At 45.6% G+C, this 10,446-nt stretch overlaps 1 long non-coding RNA gene across 1 annotated transcript in view; it reads right to left on the bottom strand.

Annotated features, from left to right (window-relative positions):
* Positions 1 to 985: 985 nt before the first annotated feature.
* LOC108446959 overlaps positions 986 to 10,446 on the bottom strand; it is a 15,345-nt gene continuing 5,884 nt past the window's right edge. Inside the window, exons 2-4 of the long non-coding RNA XR_001862300.1 lie at positions 8,104 to 8,248; positions 4,385 to 4,545; positions 986 to 1,034 (exon numbers count right to left, since the gene is read on the bottom strand). This is a non-coding gene — a long non-coding RNA (uncharacterized LOC108446959). The remainder of the gene's footprint in view (positions 1,035 to 4,384; positions 4,546 to 8,103; positions 8,249 to 10,446) is intronic.

The following is a 10,446-nucleotide window of genomic DNA, read 5'->3' as shown; positions in this document are numbered from 1 at the left end:
CTCCTTCACTTTGCCTGCTTACTACTTTATTACTCTTCTTACTCAAAGTTTGCTGCTTTGTTATTACCTGATTTTAAGAAGAGCTAGTCCAGAGCTGGGAAATCAGATCCAGTTGATGTGGGGCAGGTGCACTAATTCTTTAAAAATCAGACCCATACCAGTGACCATATTACCTGGTCCCAGAGCAAACCTCTGTCCAGAAAAAGCCTCTGTCTTCCCCACCACCAGAGAACACCACAGGCTTGCTCCCTGGGGTATTTCCTAGCACAGCCTTTTTTTGTTTTCCCTTTTCAGTCAATTCGCTTTCTTTCAGTATTGAAGTTTCCTTTCCCTTCTATTTGAGGATGGAGAGCACAACTTACAACCTCACTGAGCTGCTCCTTTGAACCTCCCAGCCCCACACACCAGCTCTGTTCCCATTTTCCTTGCTGTGACTCACCAGCCTCTTCTGGTGTTTCCCAGGTCACCTCCACTCTGATTTAGGAGAGACAAGAGCAGAGAACAAATCCATTGCCCAGGTTAACGGAAGAGCTTTCAGGGGGAAGGACACACGATCAGCTCACAAACCTGCCAGGGCATTCTGAAGCAGAATTCCTGCTTGGATGCTCCTGGGAGCTGAATAAACATCAGGCCCACCCCAGCCCCTGCCTGGCAGCAGCAGGAAAGTTTGCTTTGGTCTTTCATGGAACCACAGTTCCTGTGCAGCTCTGGGGTTTAAATTCCCAGTTGTGCTCATCTCTACAGCAGCCCCTGCCACCCCACAGAAACCAGCCCAGTTATTCCCAGCACACAAGAATCAAGGAAAAGCAGGACTCCAACCCATTACAAATCCAGATAACTCCTGTGTCCAGGAGTTATTCCTTAGTCTGCTTTAAACTTCACTTCCCCACTGAGCTGTTTCTATTGCACAGTGCTCCCTTTGCCCAAACAGATCTGGTATTTCAGGATTCCTCACAGAAACACAGTTGCTTTTGCTTTTCCATGTTTTTTTACCTGTTTATGTTAGTTTTCCTCTTCACGTGCACTTGCAGCCTCTGAAGGGGAAAAGTATGCAGAAAAAAAGGTGAAAATGTTTTTAAGACCTCTAGCAATCAATAAAAGCAAGGCTCTAGAAAGCAGAATGTTCCCTCCTGCACTGCCTGCCCGGGAAATATTGATAGTGTTGTGGGAGAGCTTTTTTCCTTCCTCCTGCCTTTTGAAAATACTGATAATATGAATGTTCCCATTAGCAAGAAATATGTCACATCAAAATTAATGGTATTGGCCAATAACAATGAGACTCTGGCTGTCAAGTTAACTCAATTGCAGGGCAGCAGAGCAATTCTGCCATCCAAACCTTATTGAGACAGAGATGAATGCAGGTGATTCTCCCAGGCTGCAGAGCCTTGAAAAGCATGCCCTAGATCCCAGTGATTAACTGGAGCCTTCCACAAAACCCTTTTAGTCCAGTGCTGGGGACCATCCTGATCCCAAACCTGCAGCAGCTCCAGGGAAAATGAGGGAAATGGGAATGCTGTTACTTCACCTCCTCACTGGTTAGAAAGGGTCAGGATCTGCTCTGGGTGTTTGACCATCTTTCTTTACTCAGTTTTGTGTCTTAAAAGCAGATCAGTGTCTTCAACATAATATCTGACTCCTTTTTCCTGAAATACTCAACAGCAAGTTAAACACTTGCTAAGACAATGGAGATAAAAGATATTTTTGCTCACCTTTCGTATTTAAAAAAGAACTCTCAAAAGATAAGAATGTGTTAACAGCTTTCCTAAACTGCAGCAAGACCAGACTGGAGGTATCAGCTACAACCTCCAAGAGTGACATTAAATCTTTATTCTAAAAAAGGTTATAGACAGATCAATGCTCTGGGGTGATTAAGTGACTGAATCATTTCATATGAGCAGCAGATGTTTCACTGACGGGCACTGGACAAAGGGAATCTGAAATGAGGTTGCAAACTGAGGTGTCCACAATGACACTGGCACAAACCTTAAATATTCTGGGTACAACAAGAATGTGACATTGTGACAAATCAGCAATGCCAGCAGCTCCTGTGGTATGAAACCCAATATTAATGACCATAAAAAACCACAGCTATCCATGCTCCAGACAGTTCAGATTTTTCCTGAAGTTCCCAGTGGTATTTTGAGAAGCGCCCAAGCACTTATCCCATTGATGTGATTAGATAAACACTTCTGGAAATTACATTTGGTGCCTTTAAAAACAAGTCTGCTGGAGCTGGTTTGATGAATGCAGTAACTTTTAGTTCAATCTAAATCTCCTCCCAGACTAAACTGCTCCTCACCAGGACTAAACTGCTTTAAATATTACAGTTTAAATTCAGAATTTATACCTGGAAAAAGTCCTTCTGTGCTTAGGAAACAGGTTGTCTCTTCTGGCTCCAACTCTTTTGCCATCCAGCCTAATTGTGGCCAGAGTTTCCTGCATTTCTCTCATTGCACTGGGAATCCTTGATGACTTCCTTTAAATTTCCATCAGCAATGTTAGGCATGGACTGAGCCGTGTCAGAAAAGATCTTTTCTCAGTTTCACTCACAGTGACCAACATCAGTTCCCATTATCCACCCAGGCAGAATTCACAGGCCAAATACAGCAATTAACGCCTCCCAAGGAGGCAGCCTGGCACAGCAAATTAAAATCACATTTGACTGAAGACTATTGGAGCTTTGGTTGGTTTAAATCAGCACCCCTGAATGTCACTTTGGAGGAGATGGAGTGCTGACCCCCCAAATTTGGCAGCAAGCACAACACGTTCCCACAAGAGCCAGCTCTGGAACAAGACTCAGGATCCACCCCCACGGAATAAACACCTTCCCTCCACCTTCCAATGGAAGATCACTTTATTAGTAAGTAATAGAATGAATTAATAAAATGAAACCTGAGAGCAATGGCTTCAAAGAGAAGGCTCAGAGCATCTCCTTGCTGTTCTGTGAGTCTGCTCCCCCTCAGAGAGCTCCTGCCCCAGAGGCTCTCGGGGGGTGTCAGCTCTCCCTGGCAGGAGCTGATCCCAGGGAGCAGAGCTCGCTCTGGAGATCAAAACTTCCCCCGGAGCCCTCCTTTCCCTTTGACATGCACCACAATCCCACTGTTGTTTAAGGGAAAATTGCTCCACCAAGCCCTGCGAGTGACACTGAAAATATGGGGAAAACAAACAGTAAATTGTTATGAGGAAAACACAGAATTAGATGTAAAATTGCTGTGGACTCACTATACTTTCAAAAACCTATTTGGCTGCTACCACTAGAGAGTGATCTTCCAATATTTCCCTTGCTTTAGAACAAGCAGAGTCTGTTTTGCAGTATTTCTGCAAAAAGAAAATTACTCCTGATTATACTTTCTGCAGGAATCTATTTTTGAATCTTTTTTCCCCCCCTCAACTCTTCTTTTTGAAGTTCAAATATGCTCCTTTCAGGCTGACAGTAAAATCAGGAACTGATTGGAGCAGTTCTGAATAACAAAGTCATCTCAGAAGCCAAGAGTCAATGTGAGAGGTACAAATGTAAACTAAGGAGCTCCTAGTCTTACACCTGTAGCACAGCACACAAAGTCCAAAAGAACCAAATTATAATTTAATTCTTCTTTAATCAGTGAAATATATTTTTTTTTATACCAAGTGTTTGAGGTTTTTTGAGCCACATTTGTTTCATGAGCCATAAAGAATAACTGGTTTCTACTTGAGAATAAGATTAAAACAACCAGTTATTAATTTATTTATTATTATTTACCCATGGGTATTTCTTGAGTAACTGATCACTATTTAGGATCTGTTTGATTGCTCTTTGACCCCGCACTCAAACATAAATCAACTTCATCCACAGATATCATTGGGACTGTTAGAACTGAGTGAAGGGATCAGGGCAGTGCTTTAGAAGGTGTCATAAATCATGGAATTATTAAGATTGGAAAAGGCCTTTAAGATCATGAGTCCAACCATCGCCACCTCCAGAGCAATGGAGTAAGTACTAAAACAATATCAAAGTTGTAATATGTGAGAACTAACTACTGCTGTTGCTTCATGAATATTTGATGTTAATATTAAAATATTATCATCACCTCTTCCAGACCCAGCTCTTCTGAAATGCCAACAAGATCAAGGTGATTAAAGGCGCCACAATGTTCATTAAGGCTCAAATACCAGCACCAATGGTTTCTTTTCCATCACAATTGCACTGAATTATTAAAATACATATGCCATATGTTGTACATTAAAGTTTTACCTGTGGAGACTTTGCTGGCATAAAAATGCAGATTTTAATTTTGGTTAACAATACAAAGGAAGTTAAGACCCCATCAGAGAATGTTATCATTCAAAACATTTTTTCACCGCCATGTTAAAACTCAGAATGAACTGGCAAAGCAGCTCTACTCACTCTTAAGCACAGCAGCCAAAATCCTCCATGGAGAGCGAGCAGGAACTTTCCCAAATAGTTTTCAAGGCACCACTTCCACATTGAGAAAGTATCTCCATGATTTTCATCTGAAATATCCACAATTTTCATACTTATTTTGTGCATGGCCTTGTGAACATCCCCTAATTTCAAAGGAAAAAAAAATCAGTTAAATTTACAGAAAAAACCTCGCTATTTAACACTATTTATATAGAGATTTTTGAAGCTTTTGGATCCCTCAGCTCTGTAATGTTGTCAGACAGCTCTGAGTTACACACATTCCTGAAGGAATCTATTTCTCTAGTTAAATATTGGTGTAAGACAGTGATCCACTTCCCTGGCTTAAACACACCTTTTATTCCAGCTGAATCCTGAGTCCCTGCTGTTACCACAGTGACTGTTCCAAACCTCTCCCCATCTCCTGCAATTCCAGGGGTTTGCTGGACAGCTGTGTCTGGATACAGCTCCTGCCTGATGGGGGGACACTGGCATTCACTTCCAGCCCCAGTTCTAACACCAACAACTCCACATTCCCCATTTTCCAAGGATCACGCTTCCTTTTTGAACAGCTAATGGGGCAAAGATGAGCACTGGTACTGTAGGGATTTACTGGGAAAGGGGAAGACCTCAAAGCAACAACTGTGGTGAGTGGAGCATCCCAGCAGCGCTGGGTGTGCCCAAAGGTGAAGAAGCAGCAGCAATTGCAGACAGAGAATTCCTGAAGTGCAGCAGGGCAAGGCACAAGTGCTCCACGGAGGGGAAGGGCTCTGTCAGCTCAGCCCTGTTCACCTGGGATCGAGCTGCAGCCTCTAAAGAGATCCCCTGGGAATTGCTTCAAGTTCCTGCAACAGCCACTTTATTGTCATTTTACTGCATTTCACGAAGTAGCCAAACCCAAACTGGTCCAAGTGACTGGCTTGGGATGGCTGCAGCCAGCTTGGCCAGCTCCTCAGGGATGGTGCTGGAGTGGATCATGAGTTTGTCACTTCTTCACTCGGAGAAATGCTCCAGCTGGGATAAAAGATTCCATTTCTCTTGCTGAGCTCTGTGAGCATTAATGCCTTTGTGTAGTGGTGCTCTTTCTTTCATCTTGAGCACATCTTTTATCCCAAAACTGTTTGGGGGAGATTAAAGAAGGAGACAGGAGGTTAATCAGACCTGACAAATTTGGTGGCCTTCTGGGACAGAGTCACAGCGTTGGTGGAGAAGGGAAGAGCGACTGACGTCAGCTACCTGGACTTGTGCAAAGCACTGGATGCTGCCCACGTGACATCCTTGTCTCCAGACTGGAGAGACTGGATTTGGTGGATGGACAACTCAGGGATAAGGAATTGTCTGCTCCAGGTGCTGTCCATGTGCAGGGAGAGCAGTGACCAGGGATGTTCCTTGGGATCGGGACTGACGCTGTTTGACATCTTCCACAGGGACACAGACTGTGGGATCAAGGCACCCTCTCCAGGTGTCCCAGGACACCAAGGTGGGTGGTGCTGGAAGGAAGGGATGCACCTGGAGGGAAGGGATGCATCCAGAGGGGGCTGGACAGCCTGGAGTCACTGCCTGCACCCGTGCTTTGTCTCCTTAGAAGTAACTCACTGGAGACAATAGAAACGTCCTCGATGGATTGTCACACCCCCTGAATGCCACAATTCTACCTGTTCCCACTGCCATTACTCCTCCTTCTGTTTTATTCCTCCTGCTCTTTTGTTGAATTGTGAGGTAGAAAAATTAAAGGCCATTCACAATTCAGAGCTGCAGAAACAAAAACATCCTGAGGGCTGCAAAGTCTAGACAGACAACAAACGAAGTCTGGGCAGACCATCTTTTCTCAGGGCTCTCTTTAAAGGACTCCAACATCCCACTTTTCCACCAAAATCCTTTTGACCTTAGTTTTGTACGTCTCTAGCTCAATTTCTAAAGACTTTTCTACAACTGTGCCTGTCATTGGAGCAAAATAAGTCCCAGGGTTGTGCTGGGATGGGCCTAGAAAAATTTGAAATGGAAAAATTCAATGGGAGAAATGTGGTCAGTCTAAGGGGCACCAGGGCTGAACCTCCCCAAGGGCCTTGGGCACTTCAGACCCACCAGCATCAGACCTGACTAGACAGGAAAATCAGGCAATCATACCCCTAGGTAAGAAAAACCCCAGGCACAGCTAAAAATCACTTTAACCCCCACTGTGGGCACTCAGAATTCCATAGAATTTTAGGGTTTGCTTTTTTAATTGCCTTCAGAGACTTCTTAAAAAATATGAGCTAAAATGAGCTTTTTACTCCCAAGAAAGCTCCCAGAGAATGGGGCATTTCTATAACTGTATCTGCTGCAACTTGTGTTTTAAGGCAAAAATATTTTCTGAACAAAAAAAAGAGTTTAGTGCAGTACATAAATGGCTGAAATACAGCAGCTATTACAGGAATGGAAAGAGGACCACAATGCCCACATAAATTGATAGATCCATTTCTCAGTGAGATACACAAGCTGGTAAAATAAACCATGTATTACAGTAATGGCAGAGCAGAGGAGCACCTGGAGAGGTCTCTCTACATAACAAATGTGTATGAACTTGTCTCTGCCATTTCCCAACACACAATTACTGATTTACCGTTGAGTTCCCAAAGACATCCTCACAAATGGGAGCTGCTGGGGAAGGCTCTGCCATTAATTCAGTTTTTATTTGTACCCAGCAGCAAAGAAACGCTGGGAAGGGCTCAGCTCCTCCCTCAAACTCAGGGCGGGCAGCAAACACGGGCTAAAGGAGCAGCTCCTGCTTCTCTCACCCAGGTAATCATCGTTATCGTGCCCAGTACCAAACAATAACATTCCCCTCGGCTGTGCTGGGCCATACATTAAATGGGGATGTTTCACACACTGTTCTCCATGGGCTCTTTTCCCCTTACAGGATTTTATTTTTCTGAATGGCATTAGGCCACACAGGATAAAAATGGGATAATTAACACATTACCCGGTGCTTTCTCCACAGAAACCACACAGCTGCACTGACAGGCCTCTAACACATTCCCTGTTCATTCCTGACTGCAAATCCACTTGTAGAGTGCTTTATTTGGGAACTGGCAGCATCCCTCACTCGTGGAGTGGCAGAAAAAGGTCACCAGCCAGTGTGATATTGAAGATGAGGAACCCTCTGCTCCTGCACTGCTCCTTGGTTTTACCAGAGCACTGCTCAGAAGCTTCACCTGGGACCAGGGACCTGCTGAAGTTCCCATTTGTAACTCAGAGCAGCTGCATTTCTGGGTAATTATTTACACATCATTTACAGCACAAAATTTGAGTGTAAGGGGACTGAAGGCAGGGCTGGGTCAGCCTGCAAGGGCCAGCCCCACAGCCTGCATGGTCAGAACCCTTTGGGAAGGACTGGAAGGGACCAGGAGCTATGCAAGGGGCCGGGCTGAAGGCACCACTACCCCAACCTTCCATCTAATGCTGGATGGGGCAGCTCAGCTCCAGCAGCCCCAGAGCCTGGCTCAGGGATTTGGCACCACTCTGGAGGTCTCTTAGAAGGGAGTGACTCACACCAGCCCTGCAGGAGCAGCTCCTCCACTGCCAAATCCCACTGCAGCACTCCCGGGATTGTCCACAGCAGGGAAGGGAGCAGGGAAACAGGACCAGCCGTGAGTGAGTGAGTGAGTGAGGACAGATCAGATCTGTTCCCAGCTAGAGCTGGACCACATCAACATTTGACTTACCCTGGGCTGGGCTGCACAGCAGGACCAAAGTTCTGCCTCTAAATTCTGCCCATCCTGCAGGGTCCAGCTCGGTTTAGTTGTCCTCAGGTCCCTGAGGGTTTGGCAGGAACGAGGCTGGTTCTTGTTGCATCCAAGCTGATTTATCCTGCAAAAATGTGGGGAGAATTGCAAATAAACAAGGCACGAGGCATTCCAATTTGCAGGAATACACAGAAAGGTGAATTCATGGGGTTTTCCTTTTGCTCTATTATAAATGAATGTGAAAACCATCAACTGTTCTAGTTGAATACATTTTTTTTTTATTTTAAATGCTGCTTTCTCTCTACCTCCAAGAGCTTGCTGTTCTACAGGATATTGTTATGGCTCAAAACAATTTCTGTAAAAATGGACTGCATTTCTTGGCAGTGAGGAGCAGAGTACTGCAGAGAGAAAGGCAGCAGCAAAGAGGCTTTCCTGGTTCTGGCAGATCTGCCAGCAGCCACGGGCAGACCTGCTCACAGCAGCTGCTAAACTGTGTCCCCAGGGGTCACCCCGTGCTCGGGGCCAGCACATCCCCCAGCACAGGGTTCACCCCAGGTCTGCCCTCTCTCACCTGTGCCAGGGGCAAGGAGCTGGCCCAGCTGAAGGAAAACAAGGAAAGCTGGAGTTCTTTGGGGCCCCAGGCACAGACTGGGGTAAAAAACCACACACAGTCCTTGGGTTCTGTCCTTTTTTTTGCCACTTTTGCTGCTGTTCAGGATGTTCCAGTGAGTCAGAAGTGGCTGAAAGCACAGGCAAATGAAGCTGGAGCCTGCCATGAGAGCAGAGTGCCAAATCTCTGCCTGTCAGGAGACAAGTGGTGGGCTGGGAGCCATCCCTGCCCCAGGCCCCAGCAGCCCTGCACACCTGCAGGCACCAGCAGAGAAGGGATCCCCTGGGACAAGGCCCTGTCCTGCTCTGCCCCTTCTCCTCAGAAAAAATGAAAAGCTGCAAGCAGTCCTTGGAGTGGAGCAGAAGGGCAGAACTACCTCCCTCCATCTATGCATATATAAAAAAATGAAGATATTTATAGACATCTATTTTGGAATACATCATGAAGCCATCTAGATACTTCGATTTATCCTGTGAAGACGCCGTGGGGCACACATTTAACCTCAGGTCTGAGCTGTTCCATGCCCTCCTTCCACACTGCAGGTACATGGGAGAGGGCAAGGCCAGCTCCAGCCCCAGCATCCCACACAGCACCCACAAAACCCCACACTTCATCTTCTGGACCAGATGCTCCTAAATGTGCAGGAAAAGAGGGAAGACCAAAAAAAAGTGACCTGAGGGGGCACTTCAGACAGTGACAAGGAAGCCCAAGTTCCATAATCGTTTGTTTCCAAGACAAAAACTGAAGTAGGAGAGGAAGAAAGCAGCAAATGGGCTTCTTAAAATATAAACTTCTTAAAATAAAATATAATCCTGTCAACTCTTGTCTCACTGTGAGCTCAACTGCTGTGCTAAAGCTGCAAGGTGTATTAAGAGTTGAGAACCCACAAACTCGCCCATAACTCTCTTTAATTTATGGCTGCCCGACAGTTTCCTTCTCCTGAGCCATTTGCTTGATGTATACCTGACGTCACCTCCAGTGCACACTGAAATAGAAATACAATGGGATGGGATAAATGAGTTTGCTTGGGAGACTTTCCAAAGTTGGCCTGGAAAACACACCTGGCTGAGGCACTTTCTCACACCTCCCCATCCACACATGGCCCTTCCCACACACAGAGGCTGGGCCAAAACGCAAATTCTGAATCCCCTCCTTTCACCCCCTTCAACAGCACCATATATTCTAAATATATGTTTGTTTGTTTCCCAGCCAGCGAAAATTCAAGAGCTTTTCACCAAGATTCTCTTTGGGAGCTGATAAAAACAACTTAAAAGCTGCTGGGAAAAGGGAGCCTCTCCCTGTCAAGATCCCATTGCCCCAGTCCAGCAGAGCACTTCAGCACACACATCATTTCCAGCACACAAATAATGCCACTGTAAACAGGACTACAAAGCGGTTTAGGAGATCAAGGCTGAAGTATCCCCAGCCTTTCCTTATGAAGCCTCAGAAGTACAAGGGAGCCTGTTAAAGCAGCTTCCTAACATAACATCTCCCTGAAGAGCTGCTCCTGACCCCTTTCCTTCTGCAGAGCTAATGTTTATCGAAATACTCAGCAATTAGTCCTGGCAAGGAGGAGAACTTAACTCACATTACACTACAGACATATAGCCCTTGTGCTAATGAGCTGCTGCTCAACACTTCTGCAATGCCCTGCCTTGTAATTACCCTGTCCAAGGCTCCACAGCTCCCAACTCCAGCCCAGGCATGGAGGT

This window comes from Corvus brachyrhynchos, unplaced genomic scaffold (assembly GCF_000691975.1).
Source record: "Corvus brachyrhynchos isolate BGI_N302 unplaced genomic scaffold, ASM69197v1 scaffold95, whole genome shotgun sequence".
In the NCBI taxonomy this organism is placed as follows: Eukaryota; Metazoa; Chordata; class Aves; order Passeriformes; family Corvidae; genus Corvus; species Corvus brachyrhynchos.
Note: the sequence above shows the minus strand (reverse complement) of the source record. Positions and strands in the feature narration are given on the sequence as shown.